This window comes from Coregonus clupeaformis, chromosome 1 (genome assembly GCF_020615455.1).
Source record: "Coregonus clupeaformis isolate EN_2021a chromosome 1, ASM2061545v1, whole genome shotgun sequence".
Lineage (NCBI taxonomy): Eukaryota > Metazoa > Chordata > Actinopteri > Salmoniformes > Salmonidae > Coregonus > Coregonus clupeaformis.
The window spans coordinates 97,946,078-97,959,195 of record NC_059192.1 but is presented as its reverse complement, the minus strand read 5'-3'; the positions used below and the strand labels follow the sequence as shown (position 1 = coordinate 97,959,195).

Sequence of the window (13,118 nt, the reverse complement as noted above, 5' to 3'; positions counted from 1 at the left end):
CCAACTGATAACCTTTTTATTGAACATCTTCAAAAACATTTCCTTTTCCTCCGTCGACATCATCACTATCACCGTCAATGGATGAGTTTTTATCAGTTCCACAGGCTGAACAAGGACCTTCGCTAGTTCCACCTATAGAAATAGAATGGCTGGAACGGTCCTTCCCCACTTTTCCCATTCCCAGCAATTCTAGTTCTACGGCTCCAGTCATCTGCATTCGTCTTCCTTTATTTGATGCAGCTGTTGCTCATGGTCTGGGCTTTGCACACTCCCCTTGCGGGCGATCTGGAAGGGGGCTCCCTTGTAGGTGGCCAAGCACACTGGCCGTCTGTCTCCAGGTCCGCTGCACCCGCCTCCCACACCTTCTTCTTGGGGTTCAGCTCCTTGTCTGGCTCACCCTGGAAACATAGGAGAGAAAACTAGATGACAGCTCCGATAGTTATGACTTACATACCTTGTATGGAGCAATACACTCGTGTTATGCACTAGATTTTTGAGGGGCGCTTATTGAATATCTCTTGTCGCATCGCTTGTATATTTTATGAATAAAATTGAGGGGGAACGTTCCTCCTTAGTTTCGATGACATGTCGCCTCTAGGGGGAACCCCAGTAGACATGATGACTCAATGGCGAACACCTTATCTGCCTTGCTTGCTTTTCTGTAGCCTTGTGATGACGATTGGTTTGTGCTGCAGGGAGTACTTCCCTTGGTGTAGTGTCGATTTTGACATATAAAAAAGAAAAACGAAGCCAGAGGTTTAAAGCTATTACTCTTGTAGCTCTAATTCAAAACGTCTACAACCTCCATGTTTGTCGGCAACTAATGGAGTTAGGGAGTTCTTCATAACCTCGGCATTGTATTGTTGGCAGTGTTTAGATATTACTTTGCATCTGTGTGGATTCATAACTGGCTCTCCACATTGGATTCATAACGTGCTTCTGTTGGGGTTAAACTTTTCCTACTCATCATCACAAACATCCTGAAAGACGTGTGAAGAAAAAACAAAATGTTTAATTTTCCTCCCGATTGCACCCAAGCGGTGGGAGAAAGTTGTAATGGGGCAGCTTAGGGCACCCTCTACGTTTGAACAGGAACACGGGTGCTTATTAGGGCTGGTGAATGTGTGAGTAATTACTGTCATCTATCCACACCAAGACCAATGCTGGACTCACTTACTGACTGACTTGAGTGCTACTAGCTAGCACCGAATGTCACTAAAAAGTAGGTGCAACTCCCTAAAATATGAAGAAAAATATGGAATCCTGGGGGGACCAAAGCTGACATCAAAATAAGAGCGAGGGAATGTCAAAAAAGTAAAATGAGGTTCTTCATCCTTTACCCCTCGCCTGTAAACAACATCCTGTTTGGAAAAGTTGTTCACCATCACCGCCGCGGCTATGTTTTTCGACCCAGAGGTGTGTAACAGAATAGCTAGAAACCGAGACCGCCTTAGCAGCCCCGCCTCGCCCTCTCCTCCTCCGCATCCCTCCATCCTCCTCTCCTCTCTTCCATCCCGTGGTCGTTCTCTGTGTGCGTAGGTCGTAATGTTTTTTTTGCCGGGTGGGAATTGGAATGACCGCCAAAGCCCTAGTGGATCGCTCAGTTAAACAAACAGCTTGGAGGAGGGGCCGGTGAGGGAGGGGGAGGAGATGAAAGGAGAACCCAGGCTGATGTCACGGCTCCAGTCCTGACGGGGCATCTGTGTGATGGACTCCTCTCTCTCTCTCTCCCTCGCTCTCCCAGTCACATTGATGGTGGTGGTGGGTTTCCCCCTTCAATGTCGGGTGAGGCATGAGGTTGGACATTCTATGATGTGGAAGCCTTATTCTGAGGGACCAAAGCTGACATCAAAATAAGAGAGGGAATGAAACTAATCCCAAGTCCATCATCCTTTATCCTCACTGTAAACAGAAACACATCCTGTTTGGAAAAGCGTTCGCCATCACCGCCTATTGACTGTGTTGTTTAACGACCCAGAGTTGTGTATCAGAACAGCTAGAAACCGACTGAGACCGCCTTAGCAACCCCCGCCCCTCATCCTTCCATGATCCTCCTCTCCTCTCTTCCATCCTGTGGTCCTTCTCTGTGATGCCAACCTGAATGTGGCTCTAATTGACGTGCGTAGAGTCGTAAAATAAGGGGTTTTGGCCGAGGATCCGTTAAACAAACAGCTTGAGGAAGTGCCATTATGAACACCATTGAGGAAGTGCCATTATTGAACACCATTGAGGAAGTGCCATTATGAACACCATTGCGCTACAGATTCCTAGAGTCCATTTCGCATCATTTGATGATCATAAAACAGAAAAGAAAGCTACAAGGCTGTGGGGGCAGACACTTCCTGGTTACTTTTACAGCGTACTAGCTTAGTCACAGGCAGGTTGAGCTGTAGAGGTAGGAAGTGAGCCTGGATAAACCATACTGAACACTGTGATCCCCATTGAGTGCAAGCATTCAGTCTGGTTTAACCAGGCTAATGGTGAAGTAGACCCTAGAGGTCAGGCGCATATCCAGCGTCGTCTCAGGGAGAAGGAGGTGCTGATCTAGGTCACACTCTTATTCATTATTATCTAAAAAAAGGGCAACCTGATTCTAGATCGCACTCCTATTCAGACAAGTGGATACAGGCCTGGTTAAAACAAACCGCTTGAGAAAGGCGGCTGTGAGGAGAGGGGAGAGGAGGAAGAGAAGAGGAGAGAGAGGATGAAAGGATGCCCAGGCTGATGTCAGCGCCTCATTCCTGTCAGGGTGTCTGTGTGATGGCCCTCCCCCTTCGTCATGTTCCCCATACTCCCTTTCTATCTCCACGCCTCTCTCTTCCTTCTCTTCTCAGAAACTCCCAGTTCAGTTGTTGTTCCCTACAAACAACCGCATGACTCAACTCCTCTCCTCCTCCCCCCAAAACATTTTGTTTCCAGCCCTACAACCATATTTTTAAATTAACTCTGCTCGAACAACTCTAAATCAGTCATAATATGGTGTAGTGATGGGTTTCTTCCTTCAACGCCGGACGAGGGCATAGAGGTTGAACATTTATGAGCAGTTCAGGCAGGCATTCCTCTAGTTTGGGTTTCTGCCATTTCCCAGGCACTGACATTGAACATGGAGTATGGTTAAAAGGCACTGGGATAGTGTTGAGGTCACTCTGTTAAAGACTATAAATTCCATAGGTTGTGTTCCGTTGGATGATTTGGTATAAAGAGCTCTAATTCTCTACACTCTGAATCAAACCAGACCTTTGAACAAGGCATTTCAAATCACAATTTTGACAATTTTTAGGGCCTTCCTCGACACTCGCCTGGTATGGGTCCTGGATGGCAGGAAGCTTGGCCCCAGTGGGATGTACTGGGCCGTACGCACTACCCTCTGAGGTGCCTTGCGGTCGGAGGCTGAGCAGATGCCATACCAGGCAGACCAGGTCGCTGTAGAACCTTCTGAGGATCTGAGACCCATGCCAAATCTTTTCTCTCCTTAGGGGAATAGGTTTTGTCGTGACTGTCTTGGTGTGCTTGGACCATGTTAGTTTGTTGGTGATGTGGACACCAAGGAACTTCGAAGCTCTCAACCTGCTCCACTACAGCCCCGTCGATGAGAATGAAGCGTGCTCGTCCTCTTCTTTTTCCTGTAGTCTACAATCATCTCCTTTGTCTTGATCACATTGAGGGGAGAGGTTTTGTCCCTCTGTCCCCTGGCACCACACGGCAGGTCTCTGACCTCCTCCCTATAGGCTGTCTCAATCGTTGTCGGTGATCAGGCCCTACCACTGTTGTGTCATCTGCAAACTTAATGATGGTGTTGGAGTCGGTGCCTGGCGATGCAGTCATGAGTGAACAGGGAGTACAGGAGGGGACTGAGCACGCACCCCTGAGGAATCCCGTGTTGAGGATCAGCGTGGCCGGATGTGTTGTTACCTACCCTTACCACCTGGGGCGGCCCGTCAGAAAGTCTAGGATCCAGTTGTAGAGGGAGGTGTTTAGTCCAGGGTCCTTAGCTTGGCCAGTGATGAGCTTTGAGGGACATTATGGTGTTGAATGCTGAGCTGTAGTCAATGAATAGCATTCTCACATAGGTGTTCCTTTTGTCCAGGTTTGAAAGGGCAGTGTGGAGCGCAATAGAGATTGCAATCATCTGTGGATCTGTTGGGGCGGTATGGAAATTGGAGTGGGTCTAGGGTTTCTGGGATAATGGTGATGATGTGAGCCATGTCCAGCCTTTCAAAGCACTTCATGGCTACAGGCGTGGTAGTGCTACGGTCGTAGTCATTTAGGCAGGTTACCTTAGTGTTCTTGGGCACAGGGACTATGGTGGTCTGCTTGAAACATGTTGGTATTAGAGACTCAGACAGGGAGAGGTTGAAAATGTCAGTGAAGAAACTTGCCAGTTGGTCAGCGCATGCTCGTGGAGTACACGTCCTGGTAATCCGTCTGGCCCTGCGGCCTTGTGAATGTTGACCTGTTTAAAGTCTTACTCACATCGGCTACGGAGAGCGTGATCACACAGTCGTCCGAACAGCTGATGCTCTATGCATGTTTCAGTGTTACTCCGGCAGCATAAAGTAATTTAGCTCCGTCTGGTAGGCTCTTGTCACTGGGCAGCTCGCGGCTGTGCTTCCCTTTGTAGTCTGTAATAGTTTGCAAGCCCTGCCACATCCGGCCGAGCTCGGATGTGTCCGAGCCGTGAAACATCGCGATTCTATCTTAGTCCTGTATTGACGCTTTGCCTGTTTGATGGTTCCGTCGGAGGGCATAGCAAGATTTCTTATAAGCTTCCGGGTTAGAGTCCCTCTCCTTGAAAGCGCAGCTCTACCCTTTAGCTCACTGCGGATATTGCCTGTAATCCTTGGCTTCTGGTTGGGGTATGTACGTACAGTCACTGTGGGGACGACGTCATTGATGCACTTATTGATGAAGCTTGTGACTGATGTGGTGTACTCCTCAATGCCATTGGAAGAATCCCGAACATATTTCAGTCTGTGCTAGCAAAACCAGTCCTGTAGCTTAGCATCTGCCTCATCTGACCACTTTTTTGTTGACCGATCACTGGTGCTTCCTGCTTTAGTTTTTGCTTGTAAGCAGGAATCAGGAGGATAGAATTATGGTCAGATTTGCCAATTATTGTTATATTAGCATTAAAGTCCCGGCCACTAGGAGTGCCGCCTCTGGATGAGCGTTTTCCTGTTTGCTTATTGCTGTATACAGTTCATTGAGTGCGGTCTTAGTACCAGCATGTCGGTTTGTGGTGGTAAATAGACAGCTACAAAGAATTATTTGGGGCCTTTCAAACTCTCTCCATCTCCTAACCTCCTACGCTTGAGTTGTGGGAAAAGAGGGACTGGACTTACACTTCTTGTCAGAGGGAGTTGATTAGTTTGTCTATTCTGTTAACAGTCACAGGCCATTTAGCTCCCATCTCTAAAGAGAACAGAGCAGGAGCGCTGCAATAGGAAACTCGAGGTCTTGAGAAGGCTTTTTGATTCCTCTCTTCAAAGAAATGAAAATAAAAGCCTTTGTTGCCCCTTGGCAAAGGACAGTTGGTTGTTCACGCTTCATTTCACCTACCGATAAAGGCAATAAGGAAACCCTGTTGTTTTGTTCAGGGCAATGCATTCAGTCCTTTTCCCCTTGGTTTGGAATCTATTGATGTTCTTTAGTGTTGGGTCATCTAGTGGCTTTTTGGTCATAAATAATTCATGACTTGAGTTTACAGAAGGAATCCCTGGATGTGTCCCAAATGGCACCCTATTCCCTACATAGTGCACTACATTTGCCTAAGTGCAATGTTTTGGGATGCAGACCCTGTGTCCCATTCCACCAGATGCAAGCTGGAAATGAATGCAGTGTTCCGTCATTGTACCAGACTCATTGTATCCTACTTTAAAGTGTAGCCAGTGGAATGGCAAACATCAAGCCTTCAACTATTTTACCACATTTAATTCAGTTCCCACATGATGGCCAGGATTTGAACCAACTAGATGAACTAATCAATAAATGGTCTGCAAACTACTTATACTGAACAAAAATATAAACGTACCATGCAACAATTTAACAATTGTACTGAGTTACAGTTCATATAAGGTCATCAATCCAATTGAAATAAATCCATTAGGCCCTAAATTATGGATTTCACATGACTGGGTCAGGCGCAGCCACTTGGGAGCCAGGCCACCCAAAATGTAAGAGTACTTTTGGATGTCAGAAAATGTATGGAATAAAAGGTGCATTATTTTCTTTAGGAATGTTGTGAAGTAAAAGTAAATATTGTCAAAAATTATAAATAGTAACCAAGTACTGATACCCAAAAAACGACCTAAATGCTTTAAATACTTTTCAAAAAAGTATTTTTACTTCTCCTTTACACCACGCCGAATACTTTTTTCCACCAGTTTTAGATATCTCAAACGGATTCAAGTATGGTATTTGGGTCATCCGCTCCTCTTCTACAAACCGTACTCCATTAAGAGGGCACATTTTCAAAACTCAACATTTTGTTTTCCAAAATAACCTTGCTCCTTTTTCCATTCCTTTGGACAATAGTCCAGTCTTCCACTATTCTACCGCCATTAGATTCAAGATCCACGTTTCCAATCAGAATGAGTTTTCCCCCACAAAAGCGCTTTATTACAGACAGAAATACTCCTCAGTTCATCAGCTGTCCGGGTGGCTGGTCTCAGACGATCCCGCAGGTGAAGAAGCAAGACGTGGAGTCCTGGGCTGGCGTGGTTACGCCTGGTCTGCGGTTGTCGAGGCCGGTTGGACGTCCACTGCCAAGTACTCTAAAATGACGTTGGAGGCGGCTTAAATGGTAGAGAAATGAACATTCAATTATCTGGCAACAGCTCTAGTGGACATTCCTGCAGTCAGCATGCCAATTGCACGCTCCCTCAAAACTTGAGACATCTGTGGCATTGTGTTGTGTGACAAAACTGCACATTTTAGAGTGGCCGTTTATTGTCTAGCACAAGGTGTACCTGTGTAATAATCATGCTGTTTAATCAGCTTCTTGATATACCACACCTGTCAGGTGGATGGATTTTCTTCCGGCAAAGGAGAAATGCTCACTAACAGGGATGTAAAACAAATTTGTGCACAAAATTGGAGAGAAATAAGCTTTTTGTGCGTATGGAACATTTCTGGGATCTTTTATTTCAGCTCATGAAACCAACACTTTACATGTTGCATTTATATTTTGTTCAGTGTATAAACCCTTGACAACCCCTTTATAAAGATATATGTAAGTGTTATCGAGGTTAAAATACCCTGTGAAAGTGACGGCTACTTCCGCTTTTACTTTCGTTTGTTTCCCATGCTTTTTTGAATTGGCTTTGACATTTTACTCATCAAATTCATGAAAACGCAATCATTTAAGATAGATATAAAATACGGGTTTGTGGACGAATGTACTTCTACCAGATACACTTTGACGTTTTTGTGCTTGAAGACCATTGCGCTACGTTTTTGCGCATTGAAGATCATAAAAAGAAAACTACAAAAGGCTGTGGGGGCAGACACTTCCTGGTTACTTTCGCCGTACTAGCTTAGTCACAAGCAGGTTGAGCTGTAGAGGGTATGATGAGTAGCCTGGATAAACCATACTGAACACTGTGCTCCCCATTGAGTGCAGCATTCAGTCTGGTTTAACTCCAGGCTAATGGTGAAGTAGACCCTAGAGGCTCAGGGCGCATATCCACAAAGCCTCTCAGAGTAGAGTCCTGATCTAGGGATCTGTCCATACAATCTTATTCATTATTATCTAAAAGGCAAACTGATCCTAGATCAGCACTCCTACTCAGACTCTGTGGATACATGCCCAGATGGTCAGCGGTGTTACGGTACCTGGGAAGCCCTGGAAGATGACTCTGTCTCCGGACACGGCACCGCTGGGAGGGTCTAGAATCTCCACCTTGTCTGGGGAGCTGGCACACATCACCATGGCCTGGGACAGCACGCCTCTCATCTTAGCTGGCTTCAGGTTGCACAGCAGCACCAGCCATGCGATTCTGCATCTGGAGGGCGATGAAACAGGGCAAGGTTTAAAACTAGTACTGAGATACAGAGATATTAAATACATATATCTTCAACCTTCTTTTGTAGGAAAAGTATTAAAATAAAGAATACATATTTTACTAGTAGAGAGAGTAGGGAGCACTACTCTGATTCTGTACAAACCACACAGGGATTTTGCACTGCTGTCTTCAGAATGAATGGCCTACTTTATGACTTGATTGATTGGTTGATTGATTGATAAAAATGGAGAAAAGAAAACACCAACTTGTGTGGTCTCCACTCTCGACCACTTTGCAGTACTGAGGTTTTCAGAATCATATTCACACAATTCTACCATGTCCAATCTTGTCATTAAAATGAACCTGCCTCTGGCCGGCATATAGCTTGTGTGTATGGTGTGCCTTATTTCATAAACCAAGGAGAGCGAGAGAAAAAAACATTATTCTTTCATGTCTCTGGAGTGACCTCAGAGGTTGACCAAAACTCTGAGAAGGCCAGAAGCTATTTCCATCAAAAAGAGAAGAGGACGGCGAGGATCCAGTGTACAAAGTCATAGTGCGTGTCACAACTAGGAAAATAATGATGTCTTCACTTTTGAAACATCCTTTAAAAAAGTTCAATGTTTACATAAATCTACATACATTCCCGTTAAGTGCTGACATATTGTTTGACAGCCTTCTTGCGGCAGCTTTTCTTACTCAAGCGCCATTTGCTTAACGGGGAAAGGGTGTGTGTGTGTGTGTTGGGTGTGTGACGTCTTGTCAGTTAAGTAATCGGTCAGATGTGCGGACTACAGAAGTCAAGTTGTGTGTGTGTGTTATGTGTGTGGGGTTGACATTCAATTTCATGTAATGGCAATGAGGCCTGAAATCACTTTAATGTTGAGGGGTTACAACTGAACACAATCCAAACACTGGATTTGGGTTTCCAAAGTTTCCTTATTCCGCCAACGCACAAAGGACAAACATGCCAGGGCACTCAAGTCAACATGCTGCAATGGGCCCTCTATATTGCTGCCAATGAAAGGGTTTGGCTTTTTATTCCTCATGTCGTTCTTCAAACTCCAGTATGTTCCTTGAAACAGGGAAGGCTCAATGTCTTGTATGCACGGGCCGTCGCCATGTTGACTCTGACAGAATGAATGACTTGACGAGAAAGGAAAACTGTGGTTTCTTCTTGTCCAAATAATTATTGTCTAGCCCTGGTGTGGAAGGAAGAAGGCTGCTCATCTCCCTGGTGTGGAGGAAGAAGGCTGCTCGTCTAGCCCTGGTGTGGAAGGAAGAAGGCTGCTCGTCTAGCCCTGGTGTGGAAGGAAGAGGCTGCTGTCTAGCTGGTGTGAGGGGCTGCTTTCCGTCTAGCCCCTGGTGTGGAAGGGAAGAAGGCTGCTCGCCTAGCCCTGGTGTGAAGGAAGAAGGCTGCTCGTCTAGCCCTGGTGTGGGGCGAAGGAAGAAGCTCTCGCCTAGCCCTGTGTGAAGGAAGAAGGCTGCTCGTCTAGCCCTGGTGTGAAGGAAGAAGGCTGCTCGTCTACCCTGGTGTGAAGGAAGAAGGCTGCTTCGTCAGCCTGGTGTGAAGGGAAGAAGGCTGCTCATCTAGCCCTGGTGTGAAGGAAGAAGGCTGCTCTGTCTAGCCCTGGTGTGATTCTACCCTGGTGTGAAGGAAGAAGGCTGCTCGTCTAGCCCTGGTGTGAAGGAAGAAGGCATTCTCTCTTTAAATGACAAAACAAAATCTAGTCATTACAGTGACGTGTGCTTGGATTGTCTTTGAGTCTCTGTAATTTACTATGGCTTATGACAAATGTCTCAGTGAAAAAGGTTATTTCGGTGTTGTGAAGAAACACTTCACAATTCAGCCACTACAGAACGTACATTAAGATGCAATAAAAGAATTGTCAAACAAATGTAGGCCCTAGCTTAGTAATGTAGCCAATAGCTACGTAACTACAAGTATTTCAATACATTTATATAAAAATCTAATGAAAAATGTAATTCCCAATTAGTCTTCTCATAGAACCATAGATATATTTTGACTCCGACTGTGTTTGGGTACAAAGACTCCAACGAGCATATGCTTTCATTTATAGGAATATACATTGTCTATATAAAGTAGGATGTATACAAAGGCTCCCCATGCTTTGGAGATGAATCAAAAAGAGGCAAACCGAGAAGAGCGTTTTGATTGCACAGAGAAACTGGGGACTTTTTCTAGGTGAATAAGACTGCATACAAATTACTTTTGCGTCTCGGAGACAAATCGTAAATTCCGGGGCAATAACTAAATGAAAACCAAGTCTGTGTGTGCAGAAACCTACGTCGTAGACATTAAAAAGCATCACGTGAACCCCAGACACAGACTACACCGGTGTAGTCCCTTTACATGGGCTATTAAACCCCAGAACATGACCCTGGCTAGCCAGAATTATAGCACCCGTGTGTACAACAAAAACAGCTGAATTTGTTCTATTGAAAATGGCAAAAAAATGTATTAGCAGTGTTAAAACAGCAATCTTTAAAACCAATGTTATTTGACTACCAAAAGCATGTAGAGAGCTTTGTAGTGTACTAGGTCTGCCTGCCCAAGTCCCTGAATGACCGCTAAGTTCCCACTACCTGTTTAGTTCAGTAACAGCCTTCCTTTGTATTGTCTGTGGGCAGACTGTGTTCCAGACACATAAAACGTTCCAAAAGGGCATTTGTCTGGTAACTACCCTTCTGTCATTGTCCAACTACCCGATGAGTTGTCTGGTAACTCCCCGGTGAGTTGTCAATGGTTGTCTGGTAACTACCCATTGTCTGGTTGGTTGTCTGGTAACTACCGCCTGGTTGTCTGTACTACCCGTTGGAACTACGATGAGTTGTCTGGTAACTACCCGGCCCAGAATACCCGGATTGTCTGAACTCCCGATGAGTTGTCTGGTAACCGATTCTTCTACCCGATGAGTTGTCTGGTAACTACCCATACACTGTTGTTCTACTGACACAGGCCTTGCGTGAATACTTGACATGATGAGGCTCTTTGGCTGCATTTAGACAGGCAGCCCAATTCTGATCTTTTTTTCCACTAATTGGTCCTTTGACCAATCAGATCAGATCTTTTCACATCAGATCTTATTCAGAGCTGATCTGATTTTTCAGAGCTGATCTGACATTTGCTGCCTAGCAGTGTTAGGCTGTGTTCGTACTAGGCTGTGTTATTACTAGGCTGTGCATTCCAGTACCTGATCTGTGGGTATGTGCTTGACCAGCCCGCTGACCACCGTCCTGGGGCGGCCTCCCCCACGTCCACCTGCTCCACGTAGAGCGAGTCGGGCGTCCGGGTGCTTCTCGGCCGTGACGAGGTCCCCACCCTCATGTCCAGGCGCGACACGTCCACCTTAGCCTCCTCCTGGGGGGCCGCGGCCTTCTTCTCTCCCTTCTCTGTGATAGGACACACAGAGAGGAAAGGGTTAAACCAGCACCGAGACCACACCGGAAAGGTTAAACCAGCACAAACCACACACCGAGGGGGGTTCAACCAGCACAGAACCACACACCGAGAGGAAGGTTAAACCAGCACAGAGACCACACACACAGGAGGAAAGGGTTAAACCAGCACAGAACCACACACACGGGGGGGGGTTAAACCAGCACAGAGACCACACACACAGAGAGGAAAGGTTAAACCAGCACCGAGACCACACACACGAGAGGAAAGGATTAAACCAGCACAGAACCACACACACAGAGAGGAAGGGTTAAACCACACAAACCACACACACAGAGAGAGGGTTAAACAGCACAGAGACCACACACACAGAGGGGAAAGGATTAAACCACACCAGACCACACACACGGAGGAAAGGTTAAACCCACAAACCCACACCGAGAGGAAAGGGTTAAACCAGCACAGAGACCACACACCAGAGAGGAAAGGGTTAAACCAGTCGGAACAGAGACCACACACACAGAGAGGAAAGAGGTTAAACCAGCACAGAGACCACCCACAGGGAGGTTAAACCAGCACAGAGACCACACACACAGAGAGAGGGTTAAGGCTTCCAGCACAAACCACACACACAGAGAGGAAAGGGTTAAACCAGCACCGAGACCACACACACCAGAGGAAAGGGTTAAACCAGCACAGAGACCACACACCAGAGAGGAAAGGGTTAAACCAGCACAGAACCACACACCCAGAGAGGAAAGGGTTAAACCAATGCGGAACAGAGACCACACACACAGAGAGGAAAGGGGTTAAACCAGCACAGAGACCACACACACCGAGGAAAGGTTAAAAACCCAGCACAGAACCACACACACAGGAGGAAGGTTCAAACCAGCACAGAGACCACACACACGGGGAGAAAGGGTTAAACCAGCACAGAGGCCACACACACAGAGAGAAAGGGTTAAACCAGCACAGAGACCACACACACAGAGAAAGGGTTAAACCAGCGAACGAACCACACACACAGAGAGGAAAGGGTTCCCCCAGCACAGACACCACACACACAGAGAGAGGAAAGGGTTAAACCCGCACTGACAGAGACCACACACACAGAGAGAAAGGTTAAACCGAGCGGAACAGAACCACACACCGAGGGAAAGGAGTTAAACCAGCACAGGAGACCACACACACAGAGGGAAGGGGTTAAACCAGCGGAACAGAGACCACACACACAGAGAGACAGACAGTCACACACCCACCCAATACGAACTTGCAGTTAAGTCTTTGGGATAAGAGTGAGTTTGCCTGACTAGTGACAAAGCTGTGGTCCTCTTCTCTCAGTTGGTAGAGCATGGTGCTTGCAACGCCAGGATAGTGGTTTGATTCCCGGGCCACCCAATACGTAATATGTATGCAAGCATGACTAAGTCTCTTTGGATAAAGGCGTCTGTTTAATGGTATATATTACTTAACACATTTACATTTTAGCAGACGCTCTTATCCAGAGCGACTTACAGTTAGTGAGTGCATACATTTTTTTTCTTCATACTGGCCCCCGTAACGAACCTACAACCCTGGCATTGCAAGTACCATTCTCTACCAACTGAGCTACACGGGGCTACAATACAGGCTCTGCCACAGCGGTATAGTATCCTGGACTGAGTTCAGGGATGGCATACTGACTCCCTGCC

General features: G+C 46.4%; 1 pseudogene; it reads right to left on the bottom strand.

Annotated features, from left to right (window-relative positions):
* Window positions 1-227: 227 nt before the first annotated feature.
* LOC123492593 overlaps window positions 228-13,118 on the bottom strand; it is a 29,172-nt pseudogene continuing 16,281 nt past the window's right edge.